At 43.3% G+C, this 13,714-nt stretch overlaps 1 long non-coding RNA gene across 1 annotated transcript in view; it reads left to right on the top strand.

The window, feature by feature from the left end:
• The window catches only part of LOC117362027, a 58,947-nt gene that overhangs the window by 25,904 nt on the left and 19,329 nt on the right, over nt 1–13,714 (top strand). The window contains exon 2 of the long non-coding RNA XR_004539786.1: nt 1,718–1,874. This is a non-coding gene — a long non-coding RNA (uncharacterized LOC117362027). The remainder of the gene's footprint in view (nt 1–1,717; nt 1,875–13,714) is intronic.

Raw genomic sequence — 13,714 nt, 5'->3', positions numbered from 1 at the left:
CCCTCATGGGGGTAATTTGAAGGAACGTCTATTTGTAAAAGAACAGAGTTGGATATATAAACTTGGCACACTTCATAGTGAGATCGAATGGCGTGCGTTTTTGTAGGCACGTCTTTTTGCATATGGCTAATGTTTCAACATTGGGCTAATGTTTCAAAAAGATATTAGCCTGGATTTGAATTGTAACAGAGACTCAGGAAGCCCATTCCAGGCATATGGTGCAGCAAGATGGAAAAATCAGCCTTGGTATTCTCAGAGCAATCATAACCAATACAAATATGTCATTACAGTTTGTGTAGTCAGAGATGTACAATATTTAAGAGCTCATACAACTCCCCGGAGGTCTCACAGGATTCCAGTCAGCTTCTACTTCCTCCCCCACAGGACTGTCATTTCTCTCCAGGAAGCAACAGGACACCCTGCAGCAATCCTACAGTTAAGTGTTCCAGACAGGAAAAAAATTAATTGTGGGAAACACTGGATTAAAACACACCAGATTAAATCTGATAGTATAACTGTAAAGAGTCACATGATATCTGCTGGAGAATTCTTGTACATTATCACAAGTGATGCCACATATGTGTTGTTGCTTTCTGGCTTACACTGCTATCCTAACTGATGACCCACATACAGCTCATTTTTGAGAGCCCCTTCAGTGGCATCACTGTGCAATGGCTATAGGTCTTCCTCCCTTCCAGAGGTTTTGAACTCTGCATTCAGTGAATAAAAATATTTAAAAAGCAAAGCTAGGAAACATCAAGGCCAGACTTCTTTTATGGTTATGGTAAGGAATTCTTGAAATGGAGCACCACTGCGAAAGGAAGACATACATGTATTAAACAAACCAATTGTGGAGCATTAGTTATCAGAGTTTGCCTTATTTCTCAGGGGGTCCATTCTCTAATGTTCTACAATGCAGAATAGAATAGCCCTCATTAACACATGTCACAACTCAGCAAATAGACCCCAAAGAATAGAGTGGGAGTGACATGGCTGCATGGCAGTCATAAATTACCTTCTTGAAAGTTTGAGCAGGGAGCTGTATAAGCATTGAGCAGCAGTCAGTTTGGGAATGCTGCTAAGATGAATTGAAAAGGCATGTATTTCAGTGAATGTGTTTTTGAGGAAAAGATGGAATTTCTCATCCTGTGCTCTTCAAATACATTTTTGCAGGCTGTAACATTTTATACCTAGGGACCAATGGGTTTCAAGCTGGTTGTCACGGCCCCTGTGGTAAATGCAAACACTGTGCCATCATGCTGTCTGTGACAAAGTTTGTCAATCCGGTTGACCACAAAGAGTATCATCTGAAGTCTATTGCCACCTGTGACTCAAACTTTGTTGTTTATTGCATCATCTGTCTGTGCCAACTGACTTATGAGGGCCAGACGTCATGTTCTTTGCGCTTACGACTTAACGAACACAGGAACGCATTGGAAAGGGGATTCATGAATACTCCTTTGGTACAGCACTGTAGTCAGTTTCATCATGATTTCTATCAGCTGCGCTGTTTGGTTCTTGACCATATTCCTGTTAATGTGAGAGGTGGTGACAGACAATTGAGATTACAACAAAGAGAGCAATATTGGATTTTTACATTACACACTGTTAACCCGCATGGCTTGATTGGTTCTATTTTTATTATGCATCATGTTTTGCAGTTCTCTGTCGCTTAATACCTTTTGAATGTTGCCGTTTTGTTTCCCTATATTTTCAGCTTTCATTTTAAATTTCCTCGTTGCCCTGATTGGTTCGTGCCTTGCGGGGCGGACCTTTCTGAAGCTGGTGGCTATGATTGGCTCCCCCGTTATATATCATGCCAGTGCATTCACAGCGGTGTTGTGCTTGTAAACAGAGGAAGAAAACTTTGAACTGTGAGTACGAAAGCCATTGAGCTTATGGTTGCTGGGTTTTTTTTATTGCATGTTCCTCATGGGAGTGTTTTTATATTTTAAGACAACTTATTTACTAAACATTTAGCTGATTTCTGAGGCCCTGAAGCAGTGGCGGTTGCCATGAAACGATTGTTAGTTCTGGTCTTGTGTTCATGTCATTTTTAGTGATTATTTAGAAACCTAGTTTCTTATTACCATTGTTTTTTTTTTTTTTTCACTAAATGTCATTGTTTTTTCACCTTACAGTCTTCTATTAGCAAAAGTTTTTCTGCCTGTGATGGGTGGTAGAGTGCGGGATCACCTCTCCAGTTATCTCTCAGCTGTTTTGGTGTATTTTCAACAGAGTTTTTTATTTTTTTTTTGGTTGATATTTTTCCTCCGTTCCCTACTTTTTTGGATTTTGTTTACATTTTATACACAGACACATGATTTTACATTGTAACATAGTAGAAGATAGCAAATAAAAACCTTTATGGTCCCATCCAGTCTGCCTATGAGGGAATGAGTAGCATAGTGGCATGTATCCCTAGAAACATTCCCTCACTGATATGGCAGTTAAGCTACCTTCCAGTAGGTGACAGATGTTAGGATGTCTACCATAAGGGTAGGGCTTAACAGTTAGCAGGAAGTAAAAGCCCTCTGGCAGGACAGAACAGAGAGGCCCTGGTAGGGTTACCAAGTCTTCTGAAAAAGGAGAATGGATTGAGACACCAGGGTATTACTTCCAAGTGTCCCTCTCTCTCTCCTTCCAACCTCCTCTCCTGCTGTTTGTCTCTCCTCTCCCATTCAGCACTACCCTACTCCATGCTCTTTTCTCCAGAACTCTCTCCTTTCCATAATGCTTCTCCAGTCCCCCACCTCCATGCTGTTACTCCAGCCTCCTTCCCTCCCTTCCCTTCTCTGACCTCTGATGCTGCTTCCCCTCACAACCTATATAGCTCCCAACTCCCCCATCTACTTCCTCTCTGGGCCTGGCCGCTTTAATTTCATCTTTGGGCAGCTAGCAGCAGCAACGAGGTACGCCTACTGCTGCTGGCCTACCCTGCAAGCTGCCTCTCTGTGGCAACTTCCTGTTCCTGTGTAGGTGGGACCTGCAGAGAGGCAGCTTCCGTGGCAGGCAAGCAACAGCAGTTTTACCTTGTTGCTGCTGCTGGCTGCCCGAAGATGAAATTACAGTGGCCGGTCTCAAGGAGGAGGTAGGAGGAGGAGTTGGGAGAGCCAGATAAAACCCATACAGACTCCCCCATTTTTAAAAAAATGTTTGGGCACCCAGACAGTCCTCTAAAAAGAGGCCTTGAAAATCTGTCTTTATACCTAGCAAAAAAGCTAGCATCAGTTAGAAGTTGGGTGGCTGAAAATTGTCTGAAATTCAATCCTGAAAAACCAGAGGTAGCATACATACAGTAGATGGACTAGGGGTAGAAGGATTAAATCTAATCACTTTACCAGATAGTATGTCAGTGTGATATGAAAAGAAATGTTCAGTGTGGAAGTGCTTTTGATGATGTCGGTGATGAAAACTTGCTTTGGGCACCTGAGCCTTATTAAACAACCAATGCCTCAATTAGACAGAAGTGATTTTATTAAGGTAGTTCATGCCCTGATGTCTTCTAGATTAGATTACTGTAATGCCTTATTGATAGGGTTTCCTACAATAGCCACACATTGTCTGCAGTTGTTGTAGAACTCAGCTACAGATGTGAGTAGAAAAGAAAGAATGGAAAATGTACTGTATTTACATTGGTGTGATATACAGGCCTTTTTCACAGATAGAAGACATTCAAAATATAGCTGTAAAATGTGAAGTACTACTAATAGGAGATTTTAATATGCCAGATGTTGATTGGGATATCCCTATTGCGGGATCTCCTAGAAGTAAGGAGATCCTTGATTCTCTACAAGGAGAAATGTTCCAGCAGTTGGTAATGGTACCCAAGCAGGAATGGCTAATACTGAATTTACTTTTTAAAAATGGGGAAAGTAATTCTGGTGATCTGGATGATCATTTGGCATCCAGTGATCATTGCATGGTGTTTTATATTAAGATGTGTGGAGAGGGTTCATTCAAAATAAGGTTCTAAACTTATAAAAATAACTGTTCAGATGGGGGAATTATGTCAAGGAATTGTCTAGAAGGGAACATCTGGAAGAAGTAGGAAATCAGTGGGCAAAACTGAAAGGAGCTATTGTAAGGGCAACAAACCAGTTTTTAAGAAAAGTAAGTTAAAGTAAGAGGAAACAAAGACTGCTTTAGTTCTCAAAAGTAGTAGCTGAGAAGGTAAGGAAAAAGATTAGCTTTCGTAAATTACAAAAGATCACAGAAAGAAGAAAACAGGGAGCAGGACTGCAGAAAAAAAAAGCAAATAGGGTTGGAGGTGTGGTAGACTCTGATGATTTTCAGATGATTGTGTTTTAGAGAAGCTCACTAAACTAAAAGATGGATAAAAGTAAAGGGGCCGGATGTTGTATATCCGAAGATACTGAAGGAACTTAGGGAAGTTCTGGTGAATATGCTGGCAGACCTTTTCAATGCTTCTCTAGATTTAAGAATAGTACCGGATGATTGGAGAAGGGCGGATGTGGTCCCTCTCCACAAAAGCAGATGTGAGGAAGAAATAGGGAACTACAGGCTGGTAAGTCTGACTTCTGTGATAAGTAAATTAATAGAAACACTTTTAAAACAAAGAATAGTGACGTTTCTGGAATCCAGTGGATTACAGCAGTGTTTCTCAACTTGGCTCTGGAGTACCCTCTTGCTAGTCAGGTTTTCAGGATATCCACAATGAATATGCATAAACTCCATTAGAATCAAATTTCTTTCATGCATATTCATTATGGATATCCTGAAAACCTGATTGGCAAAGGGGGTACTCCAGGACCGAGTTAAGAAACACTGGATTACAGGACCTGAGGCAACATGGATTCACTAGAAGCAGACCTTGTCTGATAAATCTGATCAATTTCCTTGAGCAGGTGATCAGAGAATTGGATAGAGGAAGAGCGCTAGATGTGGTGTATTTAGATTTTAGCAAAGCTTTTGATAGTCCACACAGGTGTCTAATAAATAATATGAATGCCCTCGGTATGGGTCCCAAAGTGACAAACTGGGTCAGGAACTAGTTGAGTGGAAGGCGACAGAGGGTAGTGGTCAATGGAGATTGCTCTGAGGAAAGGGATGTTACAGTGGTGTACCTCAAGGTTTGGTTCGTGGGCCTAATCTTTTTTAACATTTTTATAAGTGATATTGCTGAAGGGCTATCAGGTAAGATTTGCCTCTTTGTGGATGATACCAAAATCTGCAACAAAGTATATACTTCTGATGGTATGGAAAACACGAGGAAGTACCTAGTGAAACTTGAGGAATAGTCTGAAATGTGGTAGCTAAAATTTAAAGCTATGAAATGCAAGGTCATGCATTTGGGCTCCAAAAACTCAAAGGTACGGTATAGTTTAGGGCAGGGGTGCCCACACTTTTTGGGCTTGTGAGCTACTTTTAAAATGACCAAGTCAATGATCTACCAACAATAAAAGTTAAAAAAAAAAACCACAAAGCACATATTCCGGGGGGTTTCCAAAGAGGTCAAGGCAGATGACTCTATGCACTGTCACCTCAGTAACAACCATACAAAAATAGACAAATATACCCCCATCCCTTTTTACTAAACCACGATAGCAGTTTTTAGCGCAGGGAGCTGCGATGAATGCCCAGCGCTGCTCTCGATGCTCATAGGCTCTCTGCGCTAAAAACCGCTATTGCGGTTTAGTAAAAGGGGGTCATAGTGCAAAATATAGACAGCAGATATAAATTCAGACAAATTTTGATCACTAAATTTAAAATAAAATCATTTTTCCTACTTTTGTTGTCTGGTGATTTCATGAGTCTCTGGGTTGCACTTTCTTCTTCTGACTGTGCATCCAATCTTTCTTTCCTTCTTTCAGCCTGTATGCTTCCTCTCCTCCAGACCTCATTTCCTCCCCCCAACTTTTTCTTCCTCTCTCTCTGCCCTTTCTTTATCCCTGACTCTCTTTCTTTTTTTCTCTCTTCATGCCCCCTTTCTTTTTTTCTGTTTCCCTTCTTTCCTTCTGTCTCTCTGCCTGCCCCCTTTCTTTCTTTCTCCCTGCCCTCCCCCAAGCCGCCGCCGCCATCAGGTAACAGGCCCCAAAGCTGCCGCCACCCCAAGCTCTCCCTGCTTCCCTGTGTCGGGCTGACAAACCTTCCTCTTCCCGACATCAATTCTGCCATCAGTGAGGAAGTTCCGGCCCAGCCAGGCAGCGATTGACTGGCCCGAACTTCCTCTCCAATGGCAGAATTGATGTCGGGGAGAGGAAGGCTGATCGGCCCGGTAGATCGCCAAGGCAAATTGAGTCTATCACGAAATTGACTCACTTTGCCTTGGCGATCGACCTATTGGGCACCCCTGGTTTAGGGGATGAAGAACTTATGTCCACGACAGAAGAACGGGACTTGGGTTTGATAATATGTGATGATCTTAAGGTGGCCAAACATGTTGAAAAAATGACTGCAAAAACTAGAATGATGCATGGGTGCATAAGGAGAGGTATGGCCAGTAGGAAAAAGGAGGTATTGATTCCCCTGTATAAGACTGAGATCTAATTTAGAATATTGTGTACAATTCTGGAGACTGCACTTTCAAAAAGATATAAACAAGATGGAGTTGGTCCAGAGGAAAGCAACTAAATAGGTTGGCAGTCTACATCATAAGGAGTACAGGCAGGGCAGGTTTAATCAATAGGCCAAGTAGGCACGTGCCTAGGGCCTGAAATGATCAGGGGGGCCCGAAGAAGGAGGGCATCAACATTGTTTTTTCCAAACGGCGATGGGCCCCTCCAGCATCGATCGGCAATGCGGGCCCCCCCCCCGATCGGCAACACGCCCCCCCCCCACTGATCGACGGAAAGTAAGACAAGCAAGCAATGCGGGTAAGAAAGGCAACGGGAACTGTAATTGTGCAAGCGGTGCTGCTTGCCCAAAGCTTCCTTCTGAAGCAGCTTCCTGTTTCCGCCTGGGCACATGGTGGGGTGGGGTGGGGCAGGGGGCCCAGTGTACTTGTGTGCCTAGGGGCCCTCGACAAATTAATCCTGCCCTGAGTACAGGGACAGACTTAAAGATCTCAATATGTATACTTTGGAGGAAAGGCAGGAGAGGGGAGATATGATAAGAGACGTTTAAATACCTGCGTGGCATAAATATGCATGAGTTGAGTCTCTTTCAATTGAAAGGAAACTCCAGAGTGAGAGGGCATAGCATGAATTTAAGAGGTGATATGCTCAGGAGCAGGGCCGCCATCAGGGCAGTACTACCAGTCCTGCATTCAGGGGCCTGGAGCTGACAGGGGGCCTGGGCTCCCCTAGGGTCCTAGGCCACAGCTCTTCAACCGCCGGTCCACAGGAAATTTTTACCGGTCCGCACAGGGCCGGCAAGATTGACTCCCTTCAATTTCCTGCCGGTCCGCGCAGGGCCAACAAGATCAACAGCTGAAGTCTGCGCTGGGCCAGAGAGATCTTGGGGAGCCTCCGACAGTGACTTTCTCCCCTCTCTGCAGCTCTCCTTTACTTCCCAGCACAGCGATTCACGAAGGCAGCCTCAGGGCTTTTGCTGAGTCGTGGCTGCCTCTGATGATGCAACTTCCTCTTTCCTCAGAGGCGGCGCGACCCAACAAAGGACCCGAGACTGCCTTCCTGAATCGCTGCGCTGGGAAGTAAGGAGAGCTGCTGGGAGGGGAGAAAGCCACTATTGGAGTCTGGGAAGCTGCTGGGCAAAGGGAAACAGGGACAGCTGCTACTGGAGAGGGAGAAGGAAAGATGCTGCTGGGAGGGGAGGAGGGAAAGGAATCTGGGAAGCTGCTGGGCAAGGGAAAAAAAGGGACAGCTGCTACTGGACCTGGAGGGAAGGAGAAGAAGATATGCTGCTGGGAGGGAAGGAGGGAAAGGAGTCTGGGAAGCTGCTGGGCAAGGGAAAAAAAGGGACAGCTGCTACTGGACCTGGAGGGAAGGAGAAGGAGAGATGCTGCTGGGAGGGGAGGAGGGAAAAGAGTCTGGGAAGCTGCTGGGCAAGGGAAAAAAAGGGACAGCTGCTACTGGACCTGGAGGGAAGCTTGTGGGCAATGGGAAAAAAAGGGACAGCTGCTACTGGAGAGGGAGAAGGAGAGATGCTGCTGGGAGGGGAGGAAGGGAAGAGAGTTACTGCTGGACAGGAGGAGGAGGGAAGGGAGAATGAAAAAAGGAAGGAAACAGCTGGCAGAGAGATTAGAGGAGGGGAAGGGGAGACACAGGCATGAGAAAGTAGAGAGATTGATGATAGGAAGGGGTCAGCAGAAAAATAAGCAGAGAGGGACAACGATGATAGATCTGGTGTAGGAGAGATAAAAATGAGAGCAGTGAAGCTGGAATGAATCATGTAAAAAGGAGAGAGGGGGCACAAGCTGGATGGAAAGGGGAGAGGGGCATAGAAAGAAGACAGATACCATATGGAAGGGGGAGAGGACAGACAGTGAATGGAAGGGGCAGATGCTGGATTGAAGAGACAGAGAGGGCAGGCGCTGGAAGGAAGAGAGTGAAAAGAAGATTGAAAGCAGAAACCAGAGACGAGAAAAGGTAGAAAAAAATAATTTTATTTCTATTTTGTGATTAGAATATATCAGATTTGAAATATATATCCTGCTAGAGCTGGTATTAGACATAACTGGGGACTGCAAAACCCAGGCAGTGCTTCTTTAGCTTCCAGCTGGCTTAGGGCGCTCTCTAACCAGGGGGCAGTTGCCCTAGTTGCACTCCCCTAAAACTATTCCTGTCATGTGTGACTGCAGTATTCTGTTAGCATGATATTTCTGTGTAGCATTCTATAATAATTTGACTTGTTCAGTTTTCTTGATAGTAGAGGGGATATATGTGAAGGGGAGGGGGACAGGGTTTTGTTGATCCTTGCTCTGAATTATTTGTATTTATAAAATGACAATTGTACAGAATATTGTTTCTTTTTATACTTTAATAAAATACATTCAATATAAAATCATAACTGAGGCTTGTGTGGATGGGATCAGATGATTTGTGGGGACCGAGCTCGCAGAGATGGGGCGGAAATGGGGTTTTTAAATTTTAGTCCTAGTAATTTGCCGGTCCACAAAATAATTCTTTTTTTTCTGCCGGTCCACGGGTGTAAAAAGGTTGAAGAACACTGTCCTAGGCCACCATAGCACAAATTCCTGTATTATGCTTCTGCTGTGCACAACAATAAACAATAAACTCTGCTGTCATACTTTTTTTTGTCCCCTGCCAATTTCCTGATGGCACCCCCCCGGACAAAAGTGGATCCGTCTACCTGGCCCACGGCCGCAGCCGGCGATATACTAGGTACGTGCCTCTCGTCTCCTGACTCCTTCACCAAGGCCCACCTTGTCTCCACTCCGATTGGCATGGGCTTAGGGTGCCTAGCCAATCAGGAGACACATCACTTGCCTGCCACTGAATCTGCGAGAGCGGGTCGGCCGGATGACGTCACCACGTCTCTAGGAGGACAGGACGAGAGGAGCAGCATGAGGAGCTGCAGAACTAGTAAGGCAGTGATCAATTTAAACATGCACCTTTTTTCCTCCATCCCATAACACACACAGCCTGGTTGTGACGATTATCAGATTGATTCATGAATATATAATGATGTTATGAGTGTGCACCTCTTCCTTCCCATTCTCCTTAGCATGTCACATACAGCATGTTACATTACACAAAGTCTGTGTAATGTAACATGCTGTATGTGACATGATAAGGAGAATGGGAAGGAAGAGGTGCACACTCATAACATCATTATATATTCATCCATAGCTGCATGTTAATGATGTGCTCATATGCACTTATTTATCATCATAACATATACATCATCATTAACATGCAGCTGTGGATGTTCAGATATGCGCTCAGATGTGTAGTTTTTTCTGATATATTTATTAAGCTTACAGTATTTATAAAAACACATTTAATACTTGTTACAAAAAAATATTGTGCAATTGTGATCTACTTCTGGCCTACAAAGGTCAAAAGAAATCCTTAACTGAGATTTTACATTCAAAAGTGAATTATAGCTACTAGCACTATTATTTATTAGTTATTTATTATGCAGATGTTTGTTAGTTTGTTATTAGTTTAGTATTAGACATATGTTAGTTTAGAATAGATAGGTATAGATTAGTTTAATTTAGGTAAGGTTAGGGCCCTGCTGAAAGAGTCTACCTTGACATGGTTGCAGGCTTACAAATCTTTTGGTCAAAGAGTGTGGCGACAGAGAAAAGTATGTATGTATTCAGCCCATGGAAGAAGGAGGGGTCGGGGGGGGGGGAGGGGTGCGTGGGGGGCCCAATAGGATTGCTCAGTAAGGGGCCCAGAAATTTCTGATGGCGGCCCTGCTCAGGAGTAATCTAAGGAAATACATTTTTACAGAAAGGGTGATAGATGCGTGGAATAGTCTTCCTGTACAGGTGTTGGAGACAGATTATCTGAATTCAAGAAAGTGTTGGACAGGCATGTGGGATCTCTTAGGGAGAGGAGGAGATAGTGGATGCTGCAGATGGGCAGACTGGATGGGCCATTTGGCCTTTATCTGTCGTCATGTTTCTATGCCCACTATGCAACTTACACCCACTGTTACAGAATAGTGCTGAGCTGTTTTGCTGCCATTTTCACTCATAAGTGAACACTTACCCTGGAATGTACAGGCACTAGCGTAGTAGGTGGGAGGTGGGGGTGGGGCAGTACACCCCAGGTGAAGTCTTTGTAAAGGGCGCAAACACCCATCTTCCTCTCTGCCCCTCCTTCCCAGTCCCCCCTGCTGCAAGCGTATGCCCCTTCTCTTCCCTCGTACCTCTTGAATTTTTCCTTTGTGAGCAGCATTACGAACTTGCTGCCCATGTCAGTGTCTCTTCTCCCGCGCATAGGAAGTGATGTCAGAGGGATAGCTGATACAACGCGGGCAGCAAGTTCATACTGTTGCTCTCGCCTGGAAAATTAAAAAGGTATGGGAAAGGGAAGGGGGCACGCATGTGGCAGGGGGTGTCAGGAAGGAGCAGGGGGTGGAGAAGAGGATGGGGAGGAGCACTGTTTACACTCGCTACGCCACTGTGTGCAGGAACTCTGTACATTCACACACTGAAGTGGTGCTTAAATGTGTGCACCCGATTAAAAAATTACCTTCAGTATGTAAAATTTCTGGTGCTTATATGTATTTGGAAGTTGCAAAATGTCAGTGATGGCTGCTCTTTTGAAATCGCTGCTCCCTGTACATGTGCTGGCAAATGTAAGTGCATTTGATAGCATTCTTATACAAATTTTTAAAAAGCTCTACATTTAATAGTGCCTTTTGTAAATATTCAGCAATGTGAACATCACTATCTAGACTTCCCATTTCCCTCATGGAACCCTGCGCAAAAATGAAGCTTTTAAGGTCCTTGTTTGTTTATTCATTTATAGCCCACCTTTATCCAATGCATGGAACAATCCAATAGGCATAATTAAAACATATCATCCTCAACAATAAAGACAAGAAAAGTCATAGCATCAGTTTAAGCAACAAATAAGATCACAGCAAGTCATAGGCCTGCCCAAGTAAATAGTGCCTCAGCATTATTAATAATAATAATAACTTTATTTTTGTATACCGCAATACCACAAAACAATTCAGAGCAGTTTACAGGAGATGAGAACTGTACATATGCAATGAAGGTACAGAGAATTAGTTATCAAGTGTATGGTATAAACCAGTGGCAATTACAAAATGAACCAATAACTGTTGCAAGGGGGGTGCAGAAAGGGGAAAGGAAAAATAACCGGGGAAGAGGGGGAGGAAGGGTAGGGAGGGAGACGAGGTTGAGATTAGTAGTTTGGTTGGGAGGGCAGGAGTTAGAGGAATTTATCAAAGAGGTATGATTTGAGAGATTTCCTGAAGGATAGATAAGTTGGGGCAAGAGAGATGAGGGTGGTCAAGCAGTCATTCCATTTGCCAGCTTGGAAAGAGAGGGTTTTGTCGAAGAATCTTTTGTAGATGCGTCCTTTTGGAGAGGGGTAGGCAAACAGGTGGGCATTGCGTGTACGGTTAGAGCCTGGGAAGACGAAGTGGTATGACAGGTATATCGGGGCTGAGCCAGTTAGGGTTTTGAAGAGTTGGTATTCTTTTACTGTCTCAATGCCAAGGGCAGTTTATTCCATTCCCAGGGTCTGGAAATCAAAAGTGTGCCATTTCTTATTTGGCTGCCTTGTAAATGTTGGTAATTAGGCACTTCAAGTGTAGAAGGATACAGCAACCACAAAAGTCTTGAAGGTACATACCATTGCAAATTGTCCCACAAGTAAAAAGATGAATCCCAGTACTGTCCTAGATAGATAAGTTAAAGCAGCTTATACTTAATCCTCTGGGCCACAGACAGTCAACGCAATTTCTTCAGAAAAGGAGTCATACGTTCTGATGAAGACACATCAACAGAGTAGAATTCAGCATCATTTACAATGCTTGTAAACAAGAGGCTGGTGATGATTTTTGTACTATCTAATATTGCTGGTACAGATTATCTTAAGAAAAAGTTCTTGTTTGATCTTCTGAGAAATATTATTTCCCTGTTCTTAAAGTAAAGGAAATATGGTTGCCTGGGACTAGACAAAGGACATTTTTCTTGTGTGACTCTGTTCTTGCAGGATTCTTTTTTGAGTTCCACAGGAAGAAAATGGTCTATGCAGTGTTTAGAAAACTGGTGAATGGTTTTCTTGCCTACTCTGCTTTTTAATGAATTGTAGATATGATTGTAATTGTGTTTTGAATTGTTCAGCGAATCTTTTTGTACAATATGCATTATGGATGAAGGATTTTTCCTTTGAATTTTTGTAACTGCCTTGGGACGGCAGATGTTTGGATGAATGGATAAATAAACCTACATTTGCCTCACTGCAATTTAAGGAGGTAATTTTAGAAGGCTTGTGTGACTTCTATATGTGAAAATAGTGACATTTTTGTGTTTAAATGATCAGTGCATGTAAATATTTTTGAAAGACTTTACCCTTCTCCCCCCGCCCCCTTCCTTTTTACAAAACCATAGCACGGTTTTCAGTGCCGGCAGTGGCAGTAACAGCTCTGATGCTCATAGAAATTTTATGAGTGTCTGAACTGTTACTGCCGCAGTCGGTGCTAAAAAACCGTGCTACGGTTTTGGAAAAAAGGGTGGGGGTAATTGCTGTTATAGGTCCACAGCACACAGTTTTGAGTAGGCTGGAAAAGAATGTGTGTATTTCAGATTTTACAATAGCAAATAACACAATACATTATATTACTATTTATGGATCGCTAATATGCCCCAGAAGTTCAATGCAATTTACAATTTAGAAGAGCCTGGCCATGTCCAGGATTTACATTATTTCATTAGGGTTCATGACCTAGATATCTTGGTTTGTGTTCGTGTAGGCGTTTATTAGGCTATATGGATCGGAGAGAAGACTGGCCATATCTGGTGTTGTAATCTTGACATTATGGATTCTGGTATTGGTGTTACTTTCTTGGTTTGTGGGGTGATGGATATGTAGAGAGCTTGATCATCTATCCAGATGGGAGAGGTGGTTTGTCTTGTTTGGTTTCTGTTTGTTGTAGCCTGTTTGGGGAGGGAGGGGGAGTAAGATATTTTCCAAATAGATCGGTTTTTAGGCCTTTACGAAAGTTATGGTTGGATGGGGTGTTCCTCAATTGTTCTGGTAAAGGACGCCACCATTTTGCTACCAGGTATGGAAAGGACCTTGAGTGAATAATTTTGAATTTGATTCCTCTAGGATTT

Source organism: Geotrypetes seraphini, chromosome 6 (genome assembly GCF_902459505.1).
Source record: "Geotrypetes seraphini chromosome 6, aGeoSer1.1, whole genome shotgun sequence".
NCBI classification, from domain to species: Eukaryota; Metazoa; Chordata; class Amphibia; order Gymnophiona; family Dermophiidae; genus Geotrypetes; species Geotrypetes seraphini.
This window is presented reverse-complemented; position numbering and strand designations above follow the sequence as displayed.